General features: G+C 41.9%; 1 long non-coding RNA gene across 1 annotated transcript; it reads right to left on the bottom strand.

The window, feature by feature from the left end:
* Positions 1-1,804: 1,804 nt before the first annotated feature.
* LOC150008464 (uncharacterized) lies at positions 1,805-4,810 on the bottom strand. Its single transcript, XR_016511313.1, has 3 exons — positions 4,751-4,810; positions 4,371-4,507; positions 1,805-2,818 (listed from the first exon to the last, which is right to left on the bottom strand). It is a non-coding gene; the product is annotated as an uncharacterized LOC150008464 (long non-coding RNA).
* Positions 4,811-15,636: the final 10,826 nt, after the last annotated feature.

Genomic DNA, 15,636 nt, shown 5'->3' with positions numbered 1-15,636 from the left:
ATAAGTTTTCAATTTTTTGCTTTTCCTCTTCTGGCACCCCTATGGTTCACATGTTGGCACATTTATAGTTGTCCCAGAGGTTTCTAAGCCTCTCCTCATTTTTTTCAATTCTTGTTTCCTCATTCTGTACTGGTTGACTGTTTTATCCTTCCTTATATTCCAAATCATTGATTTGAACCCTGGTTTCCTTTCCTTCACCTTTGGTTTTGTGTGGGTTTTCTTTCATTTCATTTAGCATAGCCTTTCCTTCTTCTCTGATGTGTTTGCTGTACTGAAGTATATCTTCAAGCCTGTGAGCATCTTCATCACCAGTGTTTTGAATTCTGCATCTGTTAGGCTGGCTATCTTCTTGTTGCTTAGTTCTCCCACTGGAACCTTGATCTTTTCCCCATTTTGGGCCATACTTTTTTGTCTCCTCATCTTGACAGGCTCCTGTGTTTGTTTGTCTTTGTGTCTTAGGTGGAGCTATTGCTCCTGTTTTGTTGTAAGGGGTGGAGCCGTAGGTATTTGTCAGTACAGGGTGACCCATTTCACCACATTTTGGTGCTGTACGTGGGGGAGTGGTCTGAGAGGGAACAATACCGCTTGCTCAGCACTCGCCCCTTTTCCAGGCACTTCTCCCACTTCCTTTTGGAATTGGTGCCTCTCTAGCTGTTGCCCTGGCCATCATTGCCAGAGTGGGTGGGTTTGCAGATGTTCTAGGACTGTGGGGGCCCTTTAAACAAGCAGACTCTGTTGAGAAACCATCAGTTTCTTTCTTGCCCCAACCCCCACTGGTCTGCACATTCAGAAGCAATGAAGCTTGATTTTTCTTGGTGCTGGGACCATGAGCTGCGCAGTCTAGTCAGGAGCTGGGAATGTTCCCCAGGTGTCCTTCCCCAATTTTTAAAACGTTTGACTGCACTTTCTGCTGTCCTGCCGCTGCCGCCGCCACTGGCCCCACCACACTGCATCCTCTCTACCTGGACTCTGCCCCTCCTACTTGTCTGGATGAGCATTTGTTCTTTATATCTTTCTTTGTTGAGCTTCCATGCAACTTGATTTTTTGGAGCCTCTGCTTTTCTCTAGATTTGAGGTAGTTGTATTCCTTCTTAGTTGTGGAGGGAGACTCAGTGTGTCTGTCTAGGCCTCCATCTTGGCTGGAAGTTGATGGAATTCAGAAATACATTTAAAAAAAATTAATAAGTCTATACTGGTACTACTAAAACCAATGCAATAGCACAGAACAAAACTAACACCAATAAAAGGCAAAACAGAGACCAGGGTAAAGAGACACGTGAACTAAATGCAATGTGATGTCCTTGATTAAATCCTGGAGCTATATCTATAGATCTCTACCTCTATATTATATATCTATATGTAAATATATAAATATATATTTATATATAAGTATAAATATGCATTTACAATTTATATTTGTATATTTATAATTATATTTATAATTTTATATATGATTTGTAAGTATATAAATATATAATCATGTGTATCATGTGTATATATACATTTAAATCAACTACATATGACTGTATAGGGATAATTGGAGAACTTAAATAAGGACCACATATTAGATAATAGTAGTTATCAATGTTAAATTCCTTCAGTAAAATAACTGTAGTGTAGAAATGAGAACTTTTTTTTCTTTTGAGATACACCCTGAAGAATGTTGGGGTGGAAGTGTCATGAAGTCATAAAGCTAAAGCAACTAATTGTCAATTGGTTAAGTAAAAATATAACTGTATATGTATATAGAGAGATACAGCCAGTTGAGGATTGTATGAACAACTGGTGAAGCTAGGTGAGCAGTGTCTATTGTACTTTTCTTACAATTGTTCTTTAAGTTAGTGATTTTTCAAAATAAACAGTGAAGAGGAGGGAAAACAAATTAAATGAGAAAGGCCATGGAAGGCAGGGCTGGGGGTGGGGCTAAAAAATTTCCACATCTGCAGGACATCCTGGAGGGGTCTGGAAGGCAGTGCCACATGGTAAGGGGGTTAGAGGCCAATGGTAGAAAACAGAACATCTGGTACAGCTGTGATTTAGGGCCTGCAAGCCTTGGGATTTCAGTGATGCAGCTATTTGTTTTAAACACACACAGAACATCCATTTCATTTCTTAGCCATATTTCACACACAAAAAACGAGGTCATATTCCAGGCCCACTCACTCTGTGGGAGGTGCACTGGCTGGTCTGGTACATGGGTTTTTGTCCAAAGCTCCTCTTCATGAGTGATTTCCATTCTTCCTCCTTAATCTTGCTGTGAAATCACAGTTAAATGATTGTAGAAGAGAGTGCATTGAAGATATCCAATGATCAGCAACGTGACTTATTTTCTGTCAAGTATGACTTTGTCATTTTTATCTGATGCTTACCACACAGCTTCACACAAAAACAGGTTTGCTTCATCACCTCCTCTCCCTCCACTCAACCCACTCCAGCCCACAGCCCCTCCAGCTCCCGTATAGATTTGTATTCTTGGCATCCTGCTCTTATTTGATGAGTTTTAGGAGGCTCCAATTTTTGTTTTGTCCCCCGGAGTAAAGCGGTGACTGCTTTAAACTGATAGCAATACGATTTTGCTGCCCCATAGACAGTCATTTAAACTCTGTGATATGTGGCCACAGCCTCAAAATTCAAGCAATGGAAATGACATCATTATCAGCCGACTCTTTATGATGAAAAATGATCCACATTAGGAAACAATCTGAACCCAAGGAAACTTCAGTGATCAATCATCACAATTATAATGTGCTGGTCTTTTATGTAAATCCAACCCACAATGTAGCCAGGTTTGGGTGAAGGAGTTGGGGGAGGAGAAATCCTGTGGAAAAAGAACATTAGTACAATATAATTAAGCAAAAGAGAAAGCTTCAGATAATATATGTTTCTCAGGGGACCATTTCATGCCTTAGGGACCCTGACAGATCTAGGCTGAGAGGGTTGCATCATCATCATTAAAAGCATTTGTTAAATGCCCAGAGCTATACAGAAATTGTCTGGGCTTTGTGCTGTGTGAAGTTAGTTGAAAAAGGCCAGGGCCTTCCCTCTAGGAACTGGAGCCTTCGATGGGCTACTTCAACAATAGGGAGGGGACAGGGACTCCCCTTGCTGCAGGGAGGCCATAGCCATCACCAGAGGATACTTCTCCATGGGGAAAGGGGGTGTGGAGGGATGGAAGGTTGAGGGGGTGGGGAAGGCAGGCATGGATGTATGTGCCTGGCTTCCCTCATTCTACTTCAGTCTTTTCTGACCAGCAGTTCTTTCCAGCACTATCGTCCAGTCATAGGCCCATGTGGCTTGAGTTTGAGGTAGGAAGGTGTGGGACTGTCACCTTCCACCTAAAAGAAGATAGATCATTTTCACAGAGTGCAGGAGGTGAGGCCTTTGGTGATGAATATTGCCCTTATCTGTGGGCACATGTGATTGCTCTTGGCTAGAATTACCTTCCCACATGTGGTCCTTAGAGTTTGTGTTTTGTCTAGCCCCTTTCTCTCAAGCCTAGAAAAGGGGGGAGTGTGTGTGAGGAGGGACGGAAGGATTATTAATGTGGCTGTGATGGTCCCAGAAAGTTGCAGAGAACAACCTTATCAAGGTGTCTCTCAGTTGCATGTACCCTTGGACATGTGAAAAACACAAGGAAGTGAGAATTTAGCACAGTCATTCCTCACAAAGGACTCAAGAGGTCATGGTTCCATGGATAGCCTGATGGTCAGGTAGCCCTGGGCTAGTGAGTATTACAAGCAGGATCTCTACCTCTCTCCCTCCAACTGGGGATACTGGGTCCCTGCCAACCTTATTGTGTTTTTTGGAAAGAACTTTGTGGTATCATCTCTTCTGTCCTTCTTGACTCTATCTAAAAAACCTGCTATCATACATGTTCTTCTTGTCCTAAAACCAATGTCTAGATTATGAGGCCCTGGTCTGCTTCCTCCTCTATTCTTTAATACTCTGCTACAGGATGAAAAAACAAAACAAAACAAAACAAAACTTTTTCCACCTGCAAACCAAAAATACCTGAGATTCCCTCCTAGGAGTTTGTTCCTTGGAACTAAAGCTCCCCTCTCCACTGGAATACACATGCTTTTGATAGGGCTGCGAAGTGAACCTTGTGTGGATTTGTGGATCATGGACCCTTTCCCATATTGCAGCTGAAAGCAGGTTTAAAAAGAGTGAATGGAGGAACAGCCCAGGGCAGAGGCACCACCCCAGCAGGAGTGGGGAAGGTGTGGGCCCAGTGTCAGGGAAGAGGAAAATCACATCTAACAAGACCCCACATTTACTCAGAGTCAGATACTGTTCCAAGTCTTTACACCAGTCATACCATTTACTCCCACAACAACCTCATGATGCTGTGTCGGAGCTTTTATTATTACCTTTTGTAGAAGAGGAACCTGCAGCTCAGAAAGGTTGAGTGACTGATGTGCTCATGATCAGGTGGCTCATGGGAAGAGCTGGGATTCAAACCTTGACAGCCCATCTTCCAACTCCTGCTCTTCACCATCACACTTCACTGGAAAGAAAAGGAGCACCTACGGGGAGGAAGTCTGTCAAGCTTCCTGGGAAGGAGGTTCCCACTGCAGTCACCCAGCCCTGCCTCTAGTCCCAGGAAAATTGGTTGTCTCTGGTTGTAGTAGAGATATGTGTCATGGTGGTGGCAGGAGGCCATACCCCATCTAGAGAGACCCATGGGCTTGCCAGCAGAGGCCCTGCTCTGTTCTGCTGGGTCAGCTTCAGAGCAGCCATGAGATCTTACCCTCGGCAGAAGCCAAGACCCCCTTCCCTGCCACACACACCCATGTTGCCTTTGGACTTGTGGTGCTAGCAGCTTCCTAATTTGACCTGCCATGGCAGTTTAAATACTGCCAGCAAATGCCCAACTAATTTGTCTGCAGAGATTAATGAAATGAAATCTTGGGATCTACTGACGTCATTGGGCATGCTCCAGCTGCCCTCAGTTGTAGTCCAGTGGCTGCTTATGCTGAGCTCCACCAGTTTAGTTAGCTCAGTAGGGTGTAGTGTGCACTGTTCTCTGACCACGTAGAGGGCAGGGCTGTGTTTTCTGTATAGGAAACAACCTATTTTACTGTAGGCTAAAAATGAGGCAAGAAAACCACTATGGAACATACCCTGAAAAAGATAATCCATTTCCCTCCTGGGTGTAGCTGACATTCAATCAAGGCACTGTCCCTGTACTCCCCACAGTGACAGAGTCATAGTTAGGCTCTTTGGAAGATTTGTGTGGTGACTCTGGCTCACCCTGAATGTCCACCTCCACCTTCTCAGCTTCAGGTCTGTTTGGGGAAGGATGATGTGGGACATTTTTTTTTAAAGTATATTTTATTGATTATGTTATTACAGTAGTCTCAATTTTTCTGGGACATTTTGAAATAGTCATTTCTTAGCAGTGGTTTAAATCATGCTTTCTCTGATGAATAATCCATACATGGTTACCAGGAGTCATTAATTGTTGTCAGTCTTCATTTTCCAGGTGGTGGGAAAGGGGGAGGGTGAAGCAAACATTGCTGGATCTGTTTTGCGTCTTTCTGAGAGCTTGACTCTTTTGACAAGCTCAGGTCTTTCTTCCCATTTAGCAAAGGAGGGGGGTATGGGGACTCTGAAAATGTTGTGTTTGGAGGGACAGAAATAATTCATTGTGGCTGGGAGCTCAGGAACTGATCTGCCTGTTTGTCAGATCCTCATTTATTTGTACCTTTAGTGAAATGATTATTTTATGTCTGAGGTCTATGGGACAGTCTATCATTAAAATTAGCATGGTATTTATATTCAGCTGGCTCACAGAGTAAATTGCCCCTCATGTCCAGTCTACTTTCTAAAGCTCACCCCAGAAATTTTTAGACTCTGGTTTCTTTCCATTAAGTACTTTTGTATCTGGTGCATATTCATGACTAGATTTTAAAACCAGAGATTTTTCATGCCCCATTAACTCATGTCCCTCTTCAAAGTCTGTGCATTGGTCATGTTTCTAATCACAGCCAGATTGGATCAGTGAATGCCAGGTGGTGAGTGTGGTAGGTGTTGTGGTGACAATTCCCAGTGGGTAGAAAGAAACTGAACAGTATAGTGCAAGGAACACTGGGATCAGAAGATCTGGGATCAGGAAATAAGTCAACCAGGTGACCTTGGACTTGACTTAAGACTCTCCTGGCATCAGCTTCTTACTTGTAAACTGAAGATAATAGATACATTGAAAGGTCTGAGGAAAGCTCAAATAAGATAAGTTATGGGCAAATGCATTGGGAGTGAAAAAAATCTTGTATACACACAAATTGTGGCTCCTGGACTTAAGTTGGATCAAATAGTTCTTGAAAGAAGACAGTCTAAGTCTGGAGCTTTGCTAAACAGATATTCCTTACTGATTTTTTCTTCTAACAGGATTTAATCTATATTCTGTTGTCTTGTGTCTAATTTTTCAAAACATAGAGCCAGAGCACCTCAGTGTAATTGAAGGAACAGGTACATGTCCTTGTAAGGGGGTTCCTCCCTGACTGCCATGGTGGACTCCCCACTCTGTCCTCATCTTCCACCCCTGCCAGGCTTTTGAGCTGCCACGTCAGTGTGCTCAGGTCTGTAGAGGCTGGAGGTTGTGATCACATCTGTGCCCACACTCGGCAGGCCTTTCAGAAAGGGAGGTAGTTTACCATTTGGAGAATTATATTAATTTCTACCATTTATTGCTTACTGTGTGCCTGGTGCTGAACTGAGCATTTTACATGTACTACTCCATTAAGTCTTCACAAGAGCCCTGGGAGATAGGAACTCTTATCATTCTTATGCTATAGATAAGGAAACTGAGTTTAGAGCATTTTAGGTCTATTGTCCAAGGTCAACAGTTAATGTAATGCAGATCAGGAACCCCAGGTGGACTTGTCTGACTCCAAAGGGGGCTCTAAGCAGAATGTGCTCCAGTGCCTGGCTGGGCTGGGACTGGACACAGTAGCCAGGGCCTCGGGTCACACAGCAAGATCCAACTTGACCCTGGAGGAGTATTCTCCTTTCGCTGAAGGGAGGAGAGGCAGAGGGCTGGGACTGCATGTGTCTTCCATCTTGTGGCACTGGTACAAAATTCAACATCGGTCCCAAACTGAAAGTGCCACAGGCTGATTCAGCAGGTATGTGGCTAAACAGAGTGCTGGTATGCTTTGGGGCAACTTTGCTTCCAAGTCTGTTCATTATCTGGCCACCTAAAACATCTCTTTTCCAAATAGCTAGCTACTCCCCCAATTCTTTTGGCAGTTTAAAAGGGTGGGGATGAGGGTGAGGTGAGCTACAGATCATTACAACTCTTTGATCCTAACTTTTTACTGTTTATTCATAACTTACCAGTTATTGTCAAAAAAAAAAGGAAAAAGAAAGAAAGAAAGTTTATTCAAGGAAGGCAATGAAAAGGAGAAAAGGAATGGGGGAAAGCTGAATGTGATTCAGAGTTGGGTAAAGTAGCATGAAACCAAGGATTTTTACCCACCCAATACCATCTCATAAATCTTTACATTACATTCCACTAAATGTGTCAGAAATGCAACTGTGCTTGCAAATAATTGCTGCCATTGAATGGATCCGCCCTGGCATATCCATTTGAGCTCAAAATAACCCATGTAACCTAAGAGGAAATCAGTGACTGAACACCCAGTGCCAAGCATAATCTCAAGCAACGTTTAACTAGGTTCAATATTTATTTCCCTGCCTTGAGTCACTTTGAAATGATCTGGACTCAGTTCAGACAGGACCAGCCCTAATTTTATGGTGCTCTTGGAACCCTTCCAGCAGCACCAGGGCTCAGATGTCAGGGAGTTCCAGAAAAATGAGATTTCTCATAGAAGATTTCACAATTTAAGGCACTCTCCTCTCAATATTTTGCAACATGTGGGCCTTTTGACTCAAGATGTAACTTTTTGAGAGTTCTTTGAGCACCCTTAAGAAGTATGCCTGCTGCATACCCTAGCTCTTCCCTCCTTCCTAGGGATAGTGTGGGTAAAGTTAACCTGGTTAATAGCTTGCATAAATAAGATCTCTGAATATGTGTAAATAAGAAGAATAGCCCACAACTTACCACCATTTTCCAAGCAAATGACATCTTCCACACAATTAGGGAAGCTAGATTTGGGAAGCTTCAAGCCATGTTAAACAGCAGATAACACTGCTCCAAGTTGGATGGATACAGGGACACATCAAATAAATAGCAGCCAATTTTCAAGCTTTAGTATCTTGAATGCTCCATCAATAGGAAACCAACCAATTTTAGTGCACGGCAGAGATAAATCTCAAGATGGCAGGATCGACTTATAGCTCCCTGTTAAAGGGGTATTGAACTGACATTGAGTGACCTCACACTTAGCCAAAACATTTATTATAAAAGTCTGACATGGTTAAGTGAAATGATTGATATCAGCACATTCTGCTCTAAAATTCAGGCTTTCATCTTTTTTAGTTGAGAACAGAGTCAAGGACCTCGTCATGAAATTAAACATTTCCTTTTCTTTATGTCTCTGTAATCTATAGATGATTAATCTTAATTCAGAATAGCAGTGTGCATTTTGGAGTCTGAGAGACCTAGTCCATGTCCTAGGAGTGTCATTTCCCAGCTTTTTTAAAAAAAGTATATTTTATTGATTATGTTTTATAGTAGTCCCAATTATTTCCCCCTTTGCTCCCCTCTGCCTACTACACCCCTCCCCTAAGCAATCTCAACCTCCTTCATGTCCGTGGGTCGTGCATATAAGTTCTTTGGCTACACTTTTTCCTATATTATTCTTAACTTCCCCTGTCTCTTTTGTACCAACCAATTATGCTTCTTAATCCCTGCACCATTTCCCCATTTTCCCCCCTTCCCTCTACCAGCAGATAATCCTCCAAATGATCCCTATACCTATGATTCTGTTTCTGTTCTGGTTTGCTTAGTTGGATTTTGTTTTTATTTTTTAGATTCAGCTGTTGATAGTTGTGAGTTTGTTGTCATTTTAGTGTTCATAGTTTTGATCTTCTTTTTCTTAAATATGTCCCTTTAACATTTCATAGAATAATGGCTTGGTGATGATGAACTCTTTTAGCTTTACCTTGTCTGGGAAGCACTTCATCTGCCCTTCCATTCTAAATGATAACTTTGCTGCATAGAGTAATCTTGGTTGTAAGTCCTTGCTTTTCATCACACTGAATACTTCTTGCCAGTCTCTTCTTGCCTGCAAAGTGTCTTTTGAGAAATCAGCTGGTAGTCTTACAGGCACCCCTTTGTAGATAACTCCCTGCTTTCTCTTGCTGCTTTTAAGATTCTCTCTTTATCTCGAACTTTTGGCATTTTAATTATGATGTGTCTTGGTGTGGTCCTCTTTGGGTCTAGCTTATTTAGGACTCTGTGCTTCCTGGACTTGTATGTCTATTTCCTTCATCAAATTTGGGGAGTTTTCCTTCATTTTTTTTACACATGCTTTCAATTTTTTGGTCTTCCTCCTCTCCTTCTGGCACCCCTATGATTCGGATGTTGGCACATTGAAAGTTGTCCCAGAGGTTCCTAAGCCTCTCCTCATTTTGTTTACAGTTGTTTCCTAATTCTGTACTGGTTGACTGTTTATTTCTTCCCTATGTTCCAAATCGCTGATTTGAACCTCGGTTTCCTTCTGTTCACCACTGTGTTTGTGTGGATTTTCCTCCATTTTCACTTAGCATAGCCTTCACTTCTTATCTTATGCATTTGCTGTACTCAAGCATATCTATCAAGTCTGTGAGCATCTTTATCACCAGTGTTTTGAATTCTGCATCTGTTAGGTTGGCTATCTCCTTTTCGCTTAGTTCTCCCACTGGAACCTTGATCCATTCCCCCTTTTGGGCCATACTTCTCTATCTCCTCATCTTGACAGGCTCCTGTGTTTGTTTGCCTCTGTGTCTTAGGTAGAGCTGTCGCTCCTGTTACACTGTAAGGGTCGGAGCCTTAGGTGTTCATCAGTACAGGGCGACCTGTTTCACCACGTTGTGGCGCTGTGTGTGGGGGAGGGATCTGAGAGGAACAATGCTGCTAGCTCAGCACCCGCCCCTTTTCCAGGCACTTTTCCCACTTCTGTATGGGACTGGTGCCTCTAGCTATTGCCCTGGCCATTGTTCCCAGAGACAGTAGGTCTGCAGACATTCTAGGATCATAGGGGCCCTTTAAACAATTTGACTCTGCTGAGAGACTGTCAGTTTCTTCCTCCACCCCAACCCCTACTGGTTTGCATAATTAGAGGCAATGAGGCTTGACTTTCCCTGGTGCTGGGACCATGAACTTCGTGGTCTGGTCAGGAGCTGGGAATGCTCCCCAGGCGCCCCTCCCCACTTTTTAAAACATGTGACTGTGCTTTCCGCTGTCCTGCTGCTGCCACCACTACTGCTGCCACCACACTGCATCCTCTCTGCCTCGGCTCCGCCCCTCCTACCTGTCTGGATGACTATTTCTTCTTATTTCTTTGTTGCACTTTCATGCAGTTTGATTTTCTGGAACTTCTGGTTGTTTCTAGTTTTGAGGTAGTTGTATTCCTTCTTAGTTATAGAGGGAGACCCAGCGTGTCTGTCTAGGCCTCCATCTTGGCCGGAAGTTGCATTTCCCAGCTTTTGAGCAAATTTTTAAAGGTCTTTTAAGCAAAATTTTAAGTCTCAGGAAAAATTTTCTTATCTATAGAACTGGAAGGTTTGGGATGAGATAATGTATTTAAAATAGTAAAGTGCCCAGGCACATACTCAAGAAATTCTAGTCATATTATTGTTATAATAATAATAGTTATTTTGACTCCTGCCTTCACTATTACATAGACTTTATTCTAAGAGCAGAGGTAATGATGGGAATAACAGTAATTATTATATATGCCTTTTGTTGATACTTACTAGGTATTAGGCACCATGCTTAATGCTTCAAGTATTTTTTCTCATTTAATTCTTACAACAAACCTCTGAGGTAGCTGCTATTATTACTCTAGTTGTTAGAAATGAGGAAGCTGAGGTTCAGAGAAATGAAGAAAATTACTTGGAATCATATAGTTAATGGGCAAACATCCAAACATACCACTTACATTGGCTTCCCTGCCCCAAGTCATATATATTATTGCTTTTCATGTTATTCTGCTCTGAGGGGAATAGAAAACTTTAATAATTTGGGGGAATCACTTTATCTCTCTGAACCTTGGGTTTTTCATCTGTCAAATGAAAAAGTTGGAATAGGTTATATGTGACATTTTTGGATTCCAGGATTCTAATGGAATCAGTTATGGTCAAGAGAGACCAGCTTGGAAAATGTATAAATAGTATTTTATAAATATTTGAAAGGAGATTATGTACATGCCTGGCTTGTTCAGCCTGGTCACTTCTTCCAGTCACGCTAGAAGGAGGAACATCACTGTACTTTCCATAATGGCTTAATTCCCTCTCCTTAAGCTGTCCTTTCAAAGTCTTCTGCGGAGAAAGCTGTCAGCTCACTCAGACACGCTGGTCTCCAGTGTACATGGTTGCTCTAGCAAAAGCTAGCACCCTCCTTCAATCAGGTCAGCCTTCACTTCGGGCTTGTAATGTTGATTCCTCTGAGGCACTTAACAGTAACACCCTCCAAAATTCTAAAATACATGCTCCTGCCATTCTAATGCTAATAATTTGAATGTTATGATTAAAAAATCATTTACATTTGGTCCTCACACTTTGGTGGACCTCTGATCACTATGGTAGTAGGGTTAGGGAGTTATAAATATTTCACATTTTGGTCAGCATCTAAGCATTTTCCAGATATAGCTTGTTCTGAAGCTGGGCTTCCAGTGTGAAGAAGGTGGGAAAAGGTAGGAAGAAGTGGCTGGAGGATAGAAAGGTCTGGAGGTGATAGAAGGAGTCTGAGCCTTAATTTCTGACTGAACCCTAAGCCCTGGGCATTTCCTGGTGATGTGTTGCTGTGTGATCTAGTGCCGTGACATAGAATAGACATGATGTCCTGTCTCTGAGTTTTCGATTTCCTCTTAAACACAGCCCTTTGTTGGTCTTGACCTATTGAGCCATTGTTTACCCTGCTGGTATTAAGGGCATGCAGAAATATTGTATACACTGAATTGGCTTTTCAGAAGAAGCCAGATCTCCACATTTTGGCCTTTTCTTTTGGGTTCTTACTAAGGTAAAAGTAAGAGAGAGAGAGAGAGAAAAAAAGACATCTGCCTTCAGTTCTTAGGGCTAGTCTCTTTATATTGTGTTTATATAGACATGAACCTAAGAGGAAGACCATTTTGTTCACCTTAGTAACTTCAATAAAACCATTGATTATTGGAGGAAAATTAGAATGAATTAAACAGCTAATTGAGACTAAGGATATTAATCACATATGACTAAATTAGAAAAAATTTTAATGTGTTTACTTTAATTAACTTACATATTAATGTCACAGACCAAATCAGGGCTGAGGCAAATGAATGAGGGAGTCCAGTCAGCCATCTCATGCCTTCTGCCAATTTGAGGAATTTTAGGGATGGTGGAGGGGACAGCAGTTGATGGTATATTTTGTGGAATATTCTTTCAATATCACATATTAGAAACCAAAAAAACTCTTAATCTGAAAGTGATTAGCCTTGGCTCTGATGATTTGTACCTACCCATTAAAAGTGGGTAGACAGTCACTCATTCCTGGCATTTTCCATGGGAGGATTAGAGTAAGGTTAAGTGAGATTTGCTATACTTTAAATATTATTTACCAAAAATGTGACCCAGATTTTCAGGGAAAATGTACAAAAGAAATAAAGAGTTCTATTTTTTTCCCTGAGGTTTCCCCAAACCTTGAAGTTCAAGTCTTCTCAGAGATTTTACCAAACCTGTTTTTCAGAGATTTGAAATCTGCTCGTAAAAATTAACTGCAGACTTTTATGCAAGTTAAAAACGGAATTCATGTGGTTCTTTTAAAATCTTGTAAGTCTTTAAAAGAAGGACTAATAAAAATATACCTTCTTAGATGGCTTTTCCTGTGGCTGGAGGCCTGTTTGTTTAAGAACCCATTACAGTTCAGCGGCTCATCTCACTGCGCTCCCCTAGCAGCACAAAGTATTTCTGGTTTTATTCAGAGCCCTCAATGGAAAATACCAGCCATTCATTCCCTCTGACTGCCCACACCTGCTGCAAATTGAATTAAGAGCTCAGGAAAGGTATAAAGTGACTTCACGGTGCAGAGACTGAATTCCTGTGCAGGCCTCCAGGGGTATGAGGTCTCACTCTCCCTTTGCTCAAGAACAGCCCATTTTCCTTGGAGCCCAGAGCATGAACCATCAATCTCATCCTACCTGGCTCTGGAGGCCAGACCTGCCACTCAGCCCAATTTAGTCACAAAGGAGGATGTGCTTTCAAGGTCATATATGAGGTCTGTCCAGAAAATGTCCAGCCATTGTTAATATAATGAGAATGGTTTGTGTGACATTGATGTGACCTGGCAGCCAAGGAGAGTGGAATGGAATGTGCATGCATGAACAATGATGACTGTACTGTACTAGTCAATAGCGGAAGTAGACACTGTTCAATGAGCATGTGTACTGTGTGGCAGTTGCGTTCAATATGAGTGAAGAGAGCAACAAATCTGCATCAAATTTTGCGTTAGGTTTGAACATTGCTCTGCAGAAACTATTCAGACATTTCAGAAGGCTTTTGGGGACAATGAGTGCAGTGCAAATAAAAATGTGACACAAATTCTTCAAAGATGGTTGAGAATCTGTTGAAAGTGATCCAAGTTCTGGAAGGCCTGCAACAAGCAGAACACCTGAGAGTGTTAAACACGTGTGGGCTGCAATCAGTGAAGATTGGCGACTGACAGTGTGAGAACTAGAAGCTGATCTGAGGATTCTGAGAACTGCTGTGTTTGAGATGATACAGGATCTTAGCATGAAATGTGTCATGGCAAAATTTGTTCTGTGGCTTTTGCTACCAGAGCAGAAGGAACATCGTGCTGCAGTTGCTAATGACTTGATTCAAACTGCTACGAATGAACCAGATTTCCTCAAGAAGTTCATAACTGGAGATAAATGGTGGGTATACAGCTATGATGTGGAAACAAAGGTCCAGTGATCTCGATGGAAGTTGCCTGGTTCTCCATGCTTGAAGAAGACGTGGCAAAGTTATAGGAAGCTCAAGACCATGTTAACTGTGCTTTTTGATTGGGAAGGTGTTGTCCATTATGAGTATGCTTCTCCAGGCCAAACAATAAGAAATACTACCTTGTCCTGGCTGGTGTGGCTCAGTGGATTCAGCGCTGCCTGTGAACCAAAGGGTCTCCAGTTAAATTCCCAGTCAGGGTACATGCCTGGATTGCAGGCCAGGTCCCCGGTTCGGGGTGTGCGAGAGGCAACAATGCATTAATGTTTCTCTACCTTTCTCCCTCCCTTCCCCCCTCTCTAAAAATAAATAAATACAATATTAAAAAAAAAAGAAGTACTACTTCAATGTTCTTTTTTGGTTGAGAGATATAATACGATGAAAATGGCTGCAGCTATGGGCAACTGGTGATTGGCAGCTTCATCACAAAGATGTTCCTGCTCATGCATCATGTCTTGTGCACAGTTTTTTTTTGTGAAACATCAAATTGCTCAGGTGATTCAGTCCCCTCCACAGCCCAGATTTGGTGCCCCGTGACTTCTGGCTTTTCCCAAAACTAAAATCACCTTTGAAAGGGAAGAGATTTCAGACCAGCAATGAGATTCAGGAAAATACAATGGGGCACCTGATGGCGATTCCAACAAAGGATTTTGCAGAGCGTTTTGAACAGTGGAAGAGATGCTGGGAGAACTGATTGAGGTCCCAAGGTGCCTACTTTGAAAGGGACTGAGGCGTCATTGTCCTATGTACAATGTTTCTGTATCTTGTATCTTCTTCAACAAATGTCTCTATTTTTCATATTACAGGGCTGGATACCTTCTGGACAGACCTTGTAGTATTATCAAGAGGGTTCTTCTCCCAAAGCAAAAAACCCAAATGATGTTGCCTCTAAGTGGAGCAAAGCTTTCTTAGTCTGAAAGAAATCTGACAGCCTTACCTGACTGTGACTCAGTTGAGAGTCTAGCAACTAGCAGGTGTCACAAGCTCATGACATTTCCTCATGGGAGCAGCTCAGGTCCCATCTAGTTCTATAACTTTATTCTTGATTTTAATAGGCTTGGGCATCTTGTTTTCCAGCCCGCCAATTTTAGATACAGTAGACAAAGACAGAGGAAGGGATGAAAGAGTTGGCTTCTAGAGGTGGCTGGGCATGACTGCAGTCAGTGTGGCAATAGGTAAAGTGGAAGGGAGAACCCGTGAAAATTAGAGATTCAAGAATTTAAAAAGTAAGGAAGGTCTGGCAAAGTTGACTAGGTATAGAGCTTTGGTGAGAACTTGAATTTTTGTCCCTCTTTAATGCGTCTTGGATTCTGTTTTCCTGGCATTGTGTTTAATTAAAAAATGTATTAAGTATTTTCCTAATTTCTAATTGACCTGAATATTGTGGTAATTTGTGTTAGGAAGGGATTTTCTCAAATCACTTTATAAGTTGTTATGAGAGTATTGTCCACCTTGATAAGAACATAGGTAGAATCTTATTCTTTTAAGTACTATTTTCTAAAAGGAAAATGACATCACTGAATGGATGAGCAGCCGATTGTATATGTGGAACTTATT

This window comes from Furipterus horrens, unplaced genomic scaffold, assembly GCF_987537825.1.
Source record: "Furipterus horrens unplaced genomic scaffold, mFurHor1.1.pri manual_scaffold_5, whole genome shotgun sequence".
In the NCBI taxonomy this organism is placed as follows: domain Eukaryota; kingdom Metazoa; phylum Chordata; class Mammalia; order Chiroptera; family Furipteridae; genus Furipterus; species Furipterus horrens.
This window is presented reverse-complemented; position numbering and strand designations above follow the sequence as displayed.